The 13825-nt window shown below is 40.8% G+C and overlaps 1 protein-coding gene across 4 annotated transcripts in view; it reads left to right on the forward strand.

Moving 5' to 3' along the window:
* The first annotated feature begins 582 nt into the window (after positions 1–582).
* Positions 583–13825, forward strand: part of LOC100194969 (v-ets erythroblastosis virus E26 oncogene like (avian)) — a 78044-nt gene continuing 64801 nt past the window's right edge. For 2 of the 4 annotated variants that reach the window (XM_045716203.2, XM_045716204.2), the window contains exon 1: positions 583–734. The gene's annotated coding sequence lies outside the window, so the exon portion shown is untranslated. The remainder of the gene's footprint in view (positions 735–13825) is intronic. The other 2 variants (XM_014197054.3, XM_045716202.2) reach the window with 1 other exon arrangement.

A 13825-nucleotide genomic window follows, 5' to 3' on the forward strand; every position in this document is an offset into this window, starting at 1 on the left:
GACATTTACATAAATTATTACAAATCATTTTGTGGTCATGTCTTATCATTGGGCCTTTGAATATATCTTGCTTATTACTGCTGATTATAATTTCTACCACATCTCTGCTCTAATAGACACTATTGTTTTAATAAAGGACACCTCTTTCACCAGGAACCTGGTGCTTGACCTCACATCGTGAGGGGGATTCTTTAAGCCTGGAGAGTTAGCAATTTGACACAATTACTTTATCATTAAAGTCAATTAGCTCTTTCCAGAAACTGGTCAAGCACAAAGCAATCTTTGTCTCCCACTCCACCAAATAACATTGGTGGTCTAGGCAAAAGTGCTGGCATTCTTAGATGTTCTAAAGGTGTTCACTGTATGAGTACACCTTGCTATCCACACCCTATACCTACCTGACAATACAGCACATTCAACTTTCACCCCTTGAATCAAAATCGTTTTAACTTTTTGATTTGAATAGTATAGTAGTCACATTACTACTACTTCACATGTATTTTACTCCTCAGTTACGACTCTAGCTGCCGACCAACTCTCTCCCTCCCCCCATCCATCCATTCTCTCTCTCTCTCTTTCTCTCTCGTGCGCAGTTGTGTTTTGTGTGACTTGCCTCCATTCTCCAATACTTAGTAGTAGATGCAGTTTGGTGGCATTGAAGAGCAGTTCATTGAAACAGCGTGGCAGCTTTAGTTTTTCTCACCGACAACGATTCAACGTTTCACGACCAAACCGTAAGTCCAAGCGTTATTATGAAAGCTTTTACAAAAAAAGTTGATGTATTAGAACATGTCGCTTTGCGCGGTAGCTGAGCTGGAAGCTAGCTGTTTAATATCAATGATTAAATTATGTTTGCTATCACAATTTGTTTATGAAAAAGTTTTTGTGAACTTGAGGAAGGGGTGGCATTCTCAGTGATGATGCATGATGCTCTGAAGTGATGGTCCGTGAGTGACAGTTGACAGGTAGGATATTTTGGTTACTCCCTGATGAGAAGGCTACATTTATGGCAGACCTTTTAATCAAACCATTACAAAGCACAGGTCAAATAGAAGTGATAGAAATGGGTGATGCAATACTGACAAAAGTTGTTGCGTTGTGGTTATGATAATTGTGAGCTAATAGTAGTTGTGGGATTAGTGGAGTTTAAGTCTAACATTACATAGGATATAACACTCATTGAAACAATCTGACAATTACAATAGGCTGTTTGAGAACTAAACGGAATGCAACTCAGTGTTTTGAGGTTGTTTTATACAACAGATTTATGGGGATTTTCATTGACTATTCTGAAATATTCCCCCAAAATTAAGCAACCCTGACCAATTTATTAACATGATGATTAGTAGCCCTAGTTAATGATCAACTACTAGGCAGCAACGAACTATAATGCAACTTACAACTCAACCAATTTGTTTCCTTGTATAATTTTATCAACAATATGAATGATTGTTCACCACATACTGTTTTATCCCACAGCTGTCCTTTCTTACCTCTGTGTTTACATCTGTAGGCCCTATCTATCTTTTTTACTTCAATTTTGTATCATTTTCTACTATTGTTTTCTGCTGACTTTATAAGTATGCTGTGGCCTACTATACAGAAACTATTGTCATTTTGCTGACACTTTTCTCCAAAGCGACTTAAACCACTGACATTGACATTGATTCAGTATATCACTGCAAAACTCTTGGCCAGGTCATTATTGTAAAAGACAATGTGTTCTCAATAATCTACCAGGATAAATTAATAATAATACTTTTCTTTAGTGTTAGTCTGAGACTCTTAAATATTAGTCTCATGCTCTCTGTTAATTTATCTATATTTCTCCTGGATTGAAGGAAAGGGCCGTGCATAATTTTGGAATGGGCTTGATCCAACCATGCTCCACCCATAGACATTACACATTAAGACAATTAAATCTTTAATTTACCTGTTCAATAATGAGTTCAGTTAATCAGCTACTTTTATAATGAACACAATACAGTATTGACATACTTTTTGTAACTAAGCTTTCAGTGCCGAATCACAAATCATTAAATCAATTTAGAATTAAATCTACACAGTGATTTAAATATGTTATCAACTGCTTATAAACCATTTATAACAATACTGTATATATTTATAGCTTTATCAACTACTATAAACTAGTATAAGCTATGTAGGTTATTACCGCAATATCATCCCTTTAAATTTCTTTCAATCAACAATTTTTTTGCAAGGCTCTTAAAGGGCAACTGAACGCAAAAGGGTCGTTCCACCAATTTGGTCCCTTTTGAGAAGTTTAACTTGGTCTAAACAAACTTCTGATTTCACCTAGTTTTAACATTCTCTGATAAAGAGCACATGTTCAACTTTATAAAAAACATGTTTTTCCATCTCAAGATGTTAATAAAAAAAATACTATAGTAGGTGCCTATTAAGTGCCAAATAAAGTAACAGGGTTGACCGTAACAGGGTTGATGATTTCATCTTAAATCAGCCATACATCCCTTTGTGACAGGGGGAATGGGAGCTTGTTGCGTGCAACAGGAAGTAGCAATTGAATGCTTTAAAAAAAAAATACAATTGTGAAAATATTTTTTGCCTATCTATGGGTAACAGGGTTGATGTGTTATGCTCGGCCCACACCTGCAATTCTACACATTTTGCCATGAGGAGGATAAATATTTTTCAGTTTTTAAGCTAATTTCCTGCAGTTCTACACATTTTGCCATGGGGCGGTGAGATACTTTTACAGTTTTAAAACAAATTTCCTGCAATTCTACACTTTTTACCATGACTTATGCCATGTTCATATGATATCTAAGTGAGTGACTAACAAAATCAATGGGGGCCCCCTGGTGGTCAATGCTAGACAACCTTACCGAGCTGTCTAAAAAATTGCACCTTGACTATTCTACTTTTCTAACTATCAACAGTAAGTTCCTTTTTTTGGTCAGGCCCCCGAGCGGCCGAGGGGCCCTATAGGCAGAGGCGGCACTGTACATGCCCAATGTTATGTTGAAAGAACAAGGGGTGGACAAGAATTCAGAATTTTATGCTGAATAATTCCACCCCAGACATTTTATTCACACCAGCCCACTGTGCGCGCCGCCAACTCACCCCCCAAATCAGGAGTAATCATGGACGGACCCAAATCATGAGTAATCATCTTATAAAGTCATTATAGTCTTTATTAAGTATGATAAGTATAATAAATTGACTGCTGAGGTATTCAAGAAGTAAGTTGTTTCCATCTAATACGTCCAAGCAGGAATAAATTATTCAAGATATTTTGATGTGCAACCTAATCCAGGGATTGTCATGAATTTTGGGTTGACAATTAGACTATAGTTGCTATATTTTACTGTGAAAATAGAACTCCAGAATGTTTTGTTTTATTCAATAGAGATGAATTACATACATCTTTATGTGCACTAACTAATACAGTGAGGGAAAAAAGTATTTGATCCCCTGCTGATTTTGTACGTTTGCCCACTGACAAAGAAATGATCAGTCTATAATTTTAATGGTAGGTTTATTTGAACAGTGAGAGACAGAAAAACAACAAAAAAATCCAGAAAAACGCATGTCAAAAATGTTATAAAATGATTTGCATTTTAATGAGGGAAATAAGTATTTGACCCTTCTGCAAAACATGACTTAGTACTTGGTGGCAAAACCCTTGTTGGCAATCACAGAGGTCAGACGTTTCTTGAAGTTGGCCACTAGGTTTGCACACATCTCAGGAGGGATTTTGTCCCACTCCTCTTTGCAGATCTTCCCCAAGTCATTAAGGTTTCGAGGCTGACGTTTGGCAACTCAAACCTTCAGCTCCCTCCACAGATTTTCTATGGGATTAAGGTCTGGAGACTGGCTAGGCCACTCCAGGACCTTAATGTGCTTCTTCTTGAGCCACTCCTTTGTTGCCTTGGCCGTGTGTTTTGGGTCCTTGTCATGCTGGAATACCCATCCACGACCCATTTTCAATGCCCTGGCTGAGGGAAGGAGGTTCTCACCCAAGATTTGATGGTACATGGCCCCGTCCATCGTCCCTTTGATGTGGTGAAGTTGTCCTATCCCCTTAGCAGAAAAACACCCCCAAAGCATAATGTTTCCACCTCCATGTTTGACGGTGGGGATGGTGTTCTTGGGGTCATAGGCAACATTCCTCCTCCTCCAAACACGGCGAGTTGAGTTGATGCCAAAGAGCTCCATTTTGGTCTCATCTGACCACAACACTTTCACCCAGTTGTCCTCTGAATCATTCAGATGTTCATTGGCAAACTTCAGATGGGCATGTATATTTGCTTTCTTGATCAGGGGGACCTTGCGGGCACTGCAGGATTTCAGTCCTTCACGGCGTAGTGTGTTACCAATAGTTTTCTTGGTGACTATGGTCCCCGCTGCCTTGAGATCATTGACAAGATCCTCCCGTGTAGTTCTGGGCTGATTCCTCACTGTTCTCATGATCATTGCAACTCCACGAGGTGAGATCTTGCATGGAGCCCAAGGCCGAGGGAGATTGACAGTTCTTTTGTGTTTCTTTCATTTGCGAATAATCGCACCAACTGTTGTCACCTTCTCACCAAGCTGCTTGGCGATGGTCTTGTAGCCCATTCCAGCCTTGTGTAGGTCTACAATCTTGTCCCTGACATCCTTGGAGAGCTCTTTGGTCTTGGCCATGGTGGAGAGTTTGGAATCTGATTGATTGATTGCTTCTGTGGACAGGTGTCTTTTTTAAAGGTAACAAACTGAGATTAGGAGCACTCCCTTTAAGAGTGTGCTCCTAATCTCAGCTCGTTACCTGTATAAAAGACACCTGGGAGACAGAAATCTTTCTGATTGAGAGGTGGTCAAATACTTATTTCCCTCATTAAAATGCAAATCAATTTATAACATTTTTGACATGCGTTTTTCTGGATTTTTTTGTTGTTATTCTGTCTCTCACTGTTCAAATAAACCTACCATTAAAATTATAGACTGATCATTTCTTTGTCAGTGGGCAAACGTACAAAATCAGCAGGGGATCAAATACTTTTTTCCCTCACTGTATCATAGGCTAATTAATTTTGGTTTCAGCAACTCAAAACACTTTAAATAGACCGCTAACTCTAAATATAAAACCCACTGCTCGTAGCCAAGTATTCATCCAACAGTATACGTAATGTCATAAAAATATTTTTTTCAGTTGTAGGCTATTACCCACGAGACCTATAGGCCTATACCCTCACAATGGCTGGTGAGCATTTCACGCACGTGCCGCTCCATATCTCAAAGCCATATCAAATTGCTTGGTTGTAAAATGGTTGCTGTTGAACTGAATATTGAGAGTTAAGAAATACAAATTATACCCACAGAAAGTCGAGACCCACCTCTCTTCGGCAGGTACAAGGGATGAAGCTTCCAAAGCTCATCACAGCAGCAGGCCCCAGCGAGGGCACAGGATCAGGGGCAGAGCAGACACTTTCACTACAGGAGGATATTACTGTTTGACCAAATCATGGTTTTATCTGCCCAAAACATTTTAAGTTTGGAGTGAGGTGACAATGTAGAATGTGCTCTTTCTACGTTATAGGCACCCTTTCAGTTTTTTACGACCTATGATCTTGGCTGTCTAACTGATGACAGAGTCGGACTAGGTCTCTTTGCTGATGCCGCATTTGAATTTGAATGTGAGTTTGCGTGACATCAGCTCAGCCTATCAGAAAACGGTAGGGGAGCCGGCCATTGTCCACTGATCAGCCAAAGGCTAATTATAGATTAGTATAACAGAGAATTGCTCAAAAATCTTACAAAAAAATCATAACAGGCCTATGGGCCGCCGGCCATGTCACTTTTTCAAAGTTTTATTTTTATATAAAAAATATTTTTGTGTGTGTCAATTTCAACCAGCCCACCCAACAAAAAAATGGTCCAGCCCATCTAGCATTTACCAGAATTGCCAGATGGCCAATCCACCCCTGGAAAGAACACTTGGCTCCTAAGCCATTTATGGATAGCAATTGTTGACGTGTTTGATAGTGATCAATCGAGTCTTCCACTGTTTTGGGCAAAATGAGAATTGAGACTATGCGCACTTGCATCCCAACTGCCACTTGTCAATATTCCAAAATTCAAAAACCATTCGTGAGCATCTTGTGACCCGCCGCGACCTGTTTTGTAACATGATTCCCTATGAAACACTGCCAGACAGACACACACTCTGGTAATAGATAATGAGAAAGTTGTAACAACAAAACATCACCGAAGCACACGTCGCCACTTGCCAGTGACTTGATAAGATGATTTCGCTAATGTGGCCTGCCTGGTCAATGTGCATGCTAGCTAGTAGTAGATAGCTTCATTGACAAACACAGAGATGGAACAGCTAGCTAGTGATTTTGGGCACTGATACACAGTGTGTAGCAGTTTGTGCTTAATTTACGATAGTTTGACAGCTTGCTGATGATTACGTTTTAGACGTTCTCAGTAATCAGTCCTGAGCGCAGCCAGCAGCAGATACTGTCTGCAGTGCACTGATTTTTCATGCACATTTTTTTACTTCAGAAAACTGCACCAAACACCTTAGCTAGATGTAAAATTGCGCGACTAAGACCTCCTCGGCAAAAACTGCAAAATTCATTACAGATTTCCTGATTTATCTTAGATTAATTTGGACTATTTTGAGGAAGTGGTAGTGGCTATGTTGTTGCTACCGTGACTCAAGAGGGACAAACAACAGTAACTGCCAGGATACGATAAAGCAAACATAACACACCCACATTGAACCACACCCCCAAGACTCAAATACATTTTGTCATAATGAGCTGCAAAAAAACACATGCGGAATCAGCCGCTCTTCCAGGCCCATTTTACGACACACACACACACACACACACACACACACACACACACACACACACACACACACACACACACACACACACACACACACACACACACACACACACACACACACACACACACACACACACACACACACTCCTGACCATTCTGCATAATTAAATCATTTACTGCAGTTTTGTAAGCTTATGTCTCGGTGATTTATGTGGTGGGGATCATTTTTGCAACATCTGGTTTGCTCCTCTATCGTATCAAAATTTAGATCACCATTCCAAAGGCAACATTTAACATTGGGTTGCCAGGTCTTTTCCAGCCCATTTGTCACATCTTCTGAATTCGATTTTGGCTGAACATTTACCCAGCATACTCTTTGTTTTTGTGTGAAAGAACTGATCCAATAATCCAACAAAGTGCACATGTTGGGAAAATATTCAATGTCGTTTTTTCATTTACACTTAATTCCAAATACGTTACTTATCTTACCTGCCACTAAAATAACTCATTGTGAGAGGTGTTGATATCTTTTAGCTGACAAAATATTTCCTCCACTTCAAATGGAAAATCCGTTAAAGCAGAGCCGTCAGCATTCACAAAAGACATCATCATTTGTGGTTAATGTCATATCGATGCATTTTTTTACATTTATAAATGTTTATGTAAATCGTTACAGCCAGTCAATGGTTATTAGTGATTTAAGCTTCACACATAATACTACATGTATGTGTACCACCCAGGGGTGGAATTAGGTAAAAATCACTCCAACAACTCACCACTGTCAGAGCACCTGGCAGACAGCTTAACCAATCTAACCCTGTTATGCTCCAGCCGCCCCAACCTCGATATTGAGTAACATATTGTGAGTGGTTGGGCTGGTGATGGTGAGGTAGGTGTGATGCGAGTGTTGAGAGGTGTGGTGTGGCTGTGGCAATATTTAGTCCTCCTTGCTTGTGGGGGGCTGCTTTGACTCATATTGGCCCCCAAACACACCCTCTATCATTTAGTCTAGCCTAGCTTTTTCCTCACCTCAGCCACAGGCCTGTCTGGTTACCCACAAGCTGTGGCACAGTAGGGGAAAGGAAGGGTGCAGAGGACATGAGAGGGGCCCAACATGGTCCTCATACAGTAGAAATACAGTAATGATAGTGTGTATAAAAGGCTTGAGTCTGTCTGGTTATGGGAATGCGTTTACTGTCAGGGTTGTTGGTTCAATGTCACAGGGAGAGAGAGAGAGAGAAAGAGAAAAGCGGGAGAGAAAGAGAGACCCACTTTCTGTCATTGTACAGATGAGATGTTATCGTCCTCTATCTCTGGTATAGATTGACAATTGGTTAATAGGATAGACAGGCCTTAGCACCCAATGTTAAATTACGAAGACCAGAACAAATACTGTAATGGCCGTTTTCATTGGTCTAAAGAAGGAGCCAAACTTGTTGATGTTAAATATTTCTTACGTGAATTATTGCTTTTTTTTTTGTCAGAATAGAAATATGGAAACTGTATTTCTTACAATTATGGCATGAAGTGTCCTCTTCTGCTGAAGTGATGTGGGCTGGGTCTTCGCCACATCTTTGAATGCTGTAAAAGCTGAGCAGAGTAAAGGCAGTCTAAGGCCTTTAGTCCTCACTGACACCACATCCTGTACTGTCTGTCTGTCTGTCTGTCTGTCTGTCTGTCTGTCTGTCTGTCTGTCTGTGCAAAAGAGAGAGAATCGAGGCACGGCTGTTACAGAAAAAGAGCAGTAGAATCTTCATAGTCACAGCCATACGGTAGTACAATGTGAATATCTGTCTGTGTATCGGTGTAGCTGTTTGAATGTGAACATGCGCGTATATTTATGTGTGAAATGAAGAGCAGCAGTGTCGCAGCCGTTGAAAACGTGTGTGTGACGTGTGTGTGTATGATTGAGTGTGAGTGCAGTGTGATCCTGTATTTGCATAAATGTGAGCGAGACATCGCACAAGTATGAGTCTGTCTGTGCTCATGGCGATATGTTCACCAGTTGTTTTCCCACACCAACGTCCCTTATCCTGTACCCCTCTACCCCAGCTTCACCATCCACATGAACCAGGGCCAGCACTTTTGTTTTTGTTCAGCAAGCTGCAGTTTCTTCACCCAGAGACTGCAAATTAAACCATCCCGCAAATCTTCCATTATAGGTAGTAAAACCTAATTTTAGATTTCCTGCTCAGCACATAGTCGTGGCTAATTGCTAGCATACTTGCAAGAGGGGGCCCGAGCCATTATGAGGGCAGTGGCTGTGCCGAGGGTGTGACGTGTTCGGGGGCCATGGTAAACCATGGTAAAGAGGTGCTTTATGGGCTGCCCCTCGCCCGTTAAAAACCTTTTATCACGTGGTAAACCTGCTGGACCACACGACTGTACACTAGAGCTTACCGGTCAACTCAGTAACCACAGGACTGATGGTCATCTTAACATGTATTTGTGTTTCTATTTATTATGCCAAGGCAGCAGCTACTCTTCCTGGGGTCCAGCAAAATAAAGGCAGTTACACGTTTTTTACAACAATACAATACATTCACAACAGATTTCACAACATATTAAGTGTGTGCCCTCAGGCCCCTACTCTACAACCACATATCTACAACACAAAATCCATGTGGACGTGTGTGTATAGTGTGTATGTATTGTATGCATAGTGTTAGTATGCATGTGTCTGTGTTTATGTTAGTGTTGCTTCACACTCCCTGCTGTTCCATATTTGTATCTGCTTTTTAAATCTAATTTTACTACTTGCATGAGTTACTTGATGTGGAATAGAGTTCCATGTAGTCATGGCTCTATGTAGTACTGTGCGCCTCCCATAGTCTGTTCTGGACTTGGGGACTGTGAAGAGACATCTGGTGGCATGTCTTGTGGGGTATACATGGGTGTCCTAGCTGTGTGCTAGTAGTCTAAACAGACAGCTCAGTGCATTCAACATGTCAATACCTCTCACAAATACAAGTAGTGATGAAGTCAATCTCTCCCCCACTTTGAGCCAGGAGAGATTGGCATGCATATTATTAATGTTAGCTGTCTGTGTACATCCAAATGCCAGCCATGCTTCCCTGTTCTGAGCCAATTGCAATTTTCCTAAGTCCCTCTTTGTGGCACCTGACCACATGACTGAACAGCAGTCCAGGTGCGACAAAACTAGGGCCTGTAGGACCTGCCTTGTTGATAAAAAGGCAGAGCATCACTTTATAATGGACAGACTTCTCCCAATCTTAGCTACTGTTGTATCAATATGTTTGACCATGACAGTTTACAAGCCAGGGTTACTCCAAGCAGTATCTTCACCTCAACAGCTCAATTTCCACATTATTTATTACAATATTTAGTTGAGGTTTATGGTTTTTTGAATGATTTGTCCCAAATACAACGCTTTTAGTTTTTGAAATATTTCGGACTAACTTATTCCTTGCCACCCATTCTGAAACTAACTGCAGCTCTTTTTTAACTGTTGCAGTCATTTCAGTAGCTGTGGTAGCTGACGTGTATAGTGTTGAGTCATCCGCATACATAGACACATAGACGCTTTTACTGGCACGTCGTTAGTAAAGATTGACAAAGTAAGGGGCCTAGACAGCTGCCCTGGGGAATTCCTGATTCTACCTGGATTTCCATTAAAGAACACCCTCTGTGTTCTGTTAGACAAGTAACTCTTTATCCACAATATAGCAGGGGGTGTAAAAGCCATAACACTTGTTTTTCCAGCAACAGATCGATAATGTCAACAGCAGCACTGAAGTCTAACAAAACAGTCCCCACAATCATTTTATCATCAATTTCTCTCAGCCAATCATCAGTAATTTAAACAGCCACACCTCCACCTTTGGCATTTCGGTCATTTCTGTAGATCTAAGTGAGTGTCAGAGATTGTCAGAATATGAATGTCATCTGTTACTAACAAATTATTGATTTCATGAACCTTGTTTCTTAAGCTAGAAATGTTAACGTGGGCTATTTTTAACACTTTTCTGGGATGCTTGATTGTTTTTCTTGCTTCTTGTTATTTATGCACACAGTGAACTTCCTGCTAGGGCACACCACCTCCGTTCTAACAGTATAACCTTGGTTCATAGGCATATGATTACTGCATACAATAGGTGTAGGATCAGCAGAGGCAGTAAGAGGGACATCAATTAGGTTACTTACCCCTGGGATAATGCACATTTGCTGAAGCATTCTTACAAGTCAGAGACACAATGGTAGTGATTAAATGAGCTGGGCTTGGGTCATTAATAAGTAATTGTCTCAGCACAGCCTTACATGATTTGGGTGGATCCCATCCTCCTTATAATACAAGCTTTGTTTCCCGAAGGTATCAAAATTGTCAATAAATGTTACACCCACAGAGCTGCAATAGTCTCATAGCCAGTTATAGAGGGCTAAAAGTCTGCTGAACTGTTCAATGCCAACGAGGGCAGAGGGGGGCCAGATATTTTGGGGCGTTTGTTGGTGTCAAGTAGTGACCCAATAATTTCTTTAAAATCCATCTTCAGATGTTCTGAGCTGCCCTTCATAATGTCATTCAACCCCACATAAACCATGACAGTATCAGCCCCCGGTGACTGACTCACAGCCTCATAGAGCAACTTGGTGATATCCTGAACTTTTGCCCCAGGAAAACACAAAGTGTTTGTCCCAGGTACAGATATATGCCTCACCATCGAACTCCCTATCCCAATAGCTGGAATGATACGGCCTCTGCCGTGTCTCGAAGCTGATTGCGAGGCCAGAGCCACAGAACTCACCTGAGAAGAGGGTTGCTGAGATGCCGGCTGCGTGAAGGTCACAACAGCCAAAGGGACAGAACTTTGATCCAGAGGGCACGGCCCAGCAGAGGGGGGCCGCAGTGGTCCAGGCTGTGCCCATTCAGTTGATTGACTAAGACAGGGAGAAGTACAGTTGAAGTCGGAAGTTTACATACACCTTAGCCAAATACATTTAAACTCAGTTTTTCACAATTCCGGACATTTAATCCTAGTAAAAATTCACTGTCTTAGGTCAGTTAGGATCACCACTTTATTTTAGGAATGTGAAATGTCAGAATAATAGTCGAGAGAATGATTTATTTCAGCTTTTATTTCTTTCATCCCATTCCCAGTGGGTCAGAGGTTTGCATACACTCAATTAGTATTTGATAGCATTGCCTTTAAATTGTTTAACTTGGGTCAAACGTCTCGGGTAGCTTTCCACAAGCTTCCCACAATAAGTTGGGTGAATTTTGGCCTATTCCTCCTGACAGAGCTGGTGTAACTGAGTCAGGTTTGTAGGCATCCTTGCTCGCACACACTTTTTCAGCTCTGCCCACAAATGTTCTATAGGATTGAGGTCAGGTCTTTGTGATGGCCACTCTAATACCTTGACTTTGTTGTCCTTAAGCCATTTTGCCACAACTCTGGAAGTATGCTTGGGGTCATTGTCCATTTGGAAGACCCATTTGCGACCAAGCTTTAACTTCCTGACTGATGCCTTGAGATGTTGCTTCAATATATCGACATAATTTCCTGCCTCATGATGCTATCTATTTTGTGAAGTGCACCAGTCCCTCCTGCAGCAAAGCACCCCCACAACATGATGCTGCCACCCCCGTGCTTCACGGTTGGGATGGTGTTCTTCGCTTGCAAGCTTCCCCCTTTTTCCTCCAAACATAACGATGGTCATTATGGCCAAACAGTTATATTTTTGTTTCATCAGACCAGAGGACATTTCTCCAAAAAGTACAATCTTTGTCCCCATGTGCAGTTGCAAACCGTAGTCTGGCTTTTTTTATGACAGTTTTGGAGCAGTGGCTTCTTCCTTGCTGAGCGGCCTTTCAGGTTATGTTAATATATGACTCGTTTTACTGTGGATATAGATACTTTTGTACCTGTTTCCTCCAGCATCTTCACAAGGTCCATTGCTGTTGTTCTGGGATTGATTTACACTTTTCGCACCAAAGTACTTTCATCTCTTGGAGACAGAACGCGTCTCCATCCTGAGTGGTATGACGGCTGCATGGTCCCATGGTGTTTATACTTGCGTACTATTGTTTGTACAGATGAACGTGGTACCTTCAGGCGTTTGGAAATTGCTCCCAAGGATGAACCAGACTTGTGGAGGTTTACCATTTTTTTTCTGAGGTCTTGGCTGATTTCTTTAGATTTTCCCATGATATCAAGCAAAGAGGCACTGAGTTTGAAGGTAGGCCTTGAAATACATCCACAGGTACACCTCCAATTGACTCAAATAATGTCAATTAGCCTTTCGGAAGCTTCTAAAGCCATTACATAATTTTCTGGAATTTTCCAAGCTGTTTAAAGGCGCAGTCAACTTAGTGTATGTTAACTTCTGACCCACTGGAATTGTGATACAGTGAATTATAAGTGAAATAATCTGTCTGTAAACAATTGTTGAAAAAATTACTTGTGTCATGCACAAAATAGATGTCCTAACCGACTTGCCAAAACTATAGTTTGTTAACCTCTCTAGGGGAGGTAGGACGAAATTGCCCCACACTATTCAACAGCCAGTGACAAATCAGAGCGCCAAATTTAAAACCACAAAATGTCATAATTCAAAGTTCTCAAACATAGGACTATTTTACACCATTTTATAGATACACTTCTCCTGAATCGAACCACATTGTCCGATTTCCAAAAGGCTTTACAGTGAAAGCAAAACATTAGATTATGTTAGGAGAGTACATAGACACAAAAAACCACACAGCCATATCCAAGCAACTAGCATGCATCACAAATACCCAAAACTCAGCTAAATGCAGCACTAACCTTTGATGATCTTCATCAGATGACACTCCTAGGACATTATGTTATACTATACATGCATGTTTTGTTCAATCAAGTTCATATTTATATCAAAAACCAGCTTTTTACATTAGCATGTGATGTTCAGAACTAGCATACCCACCGAAGATTTCCGGTGAATTTACTAAATTACTCACGATAAACGTTGACAAAATACATAACAATTATTTTAAGAATTATAGATA

Source organism: Salmo salar, chromosome 04, assembly GCF_965601325.2.
Source record: "Salmo salar chromosome 04, fSalSal1, whole genome shotgun sequence".
Taxonomy (NCBI): Eukaryota; Metazoa; Chordata; class Actinopteri; order Salmoniformes; family Salmonidae; genus Salmo; species Salmo salar.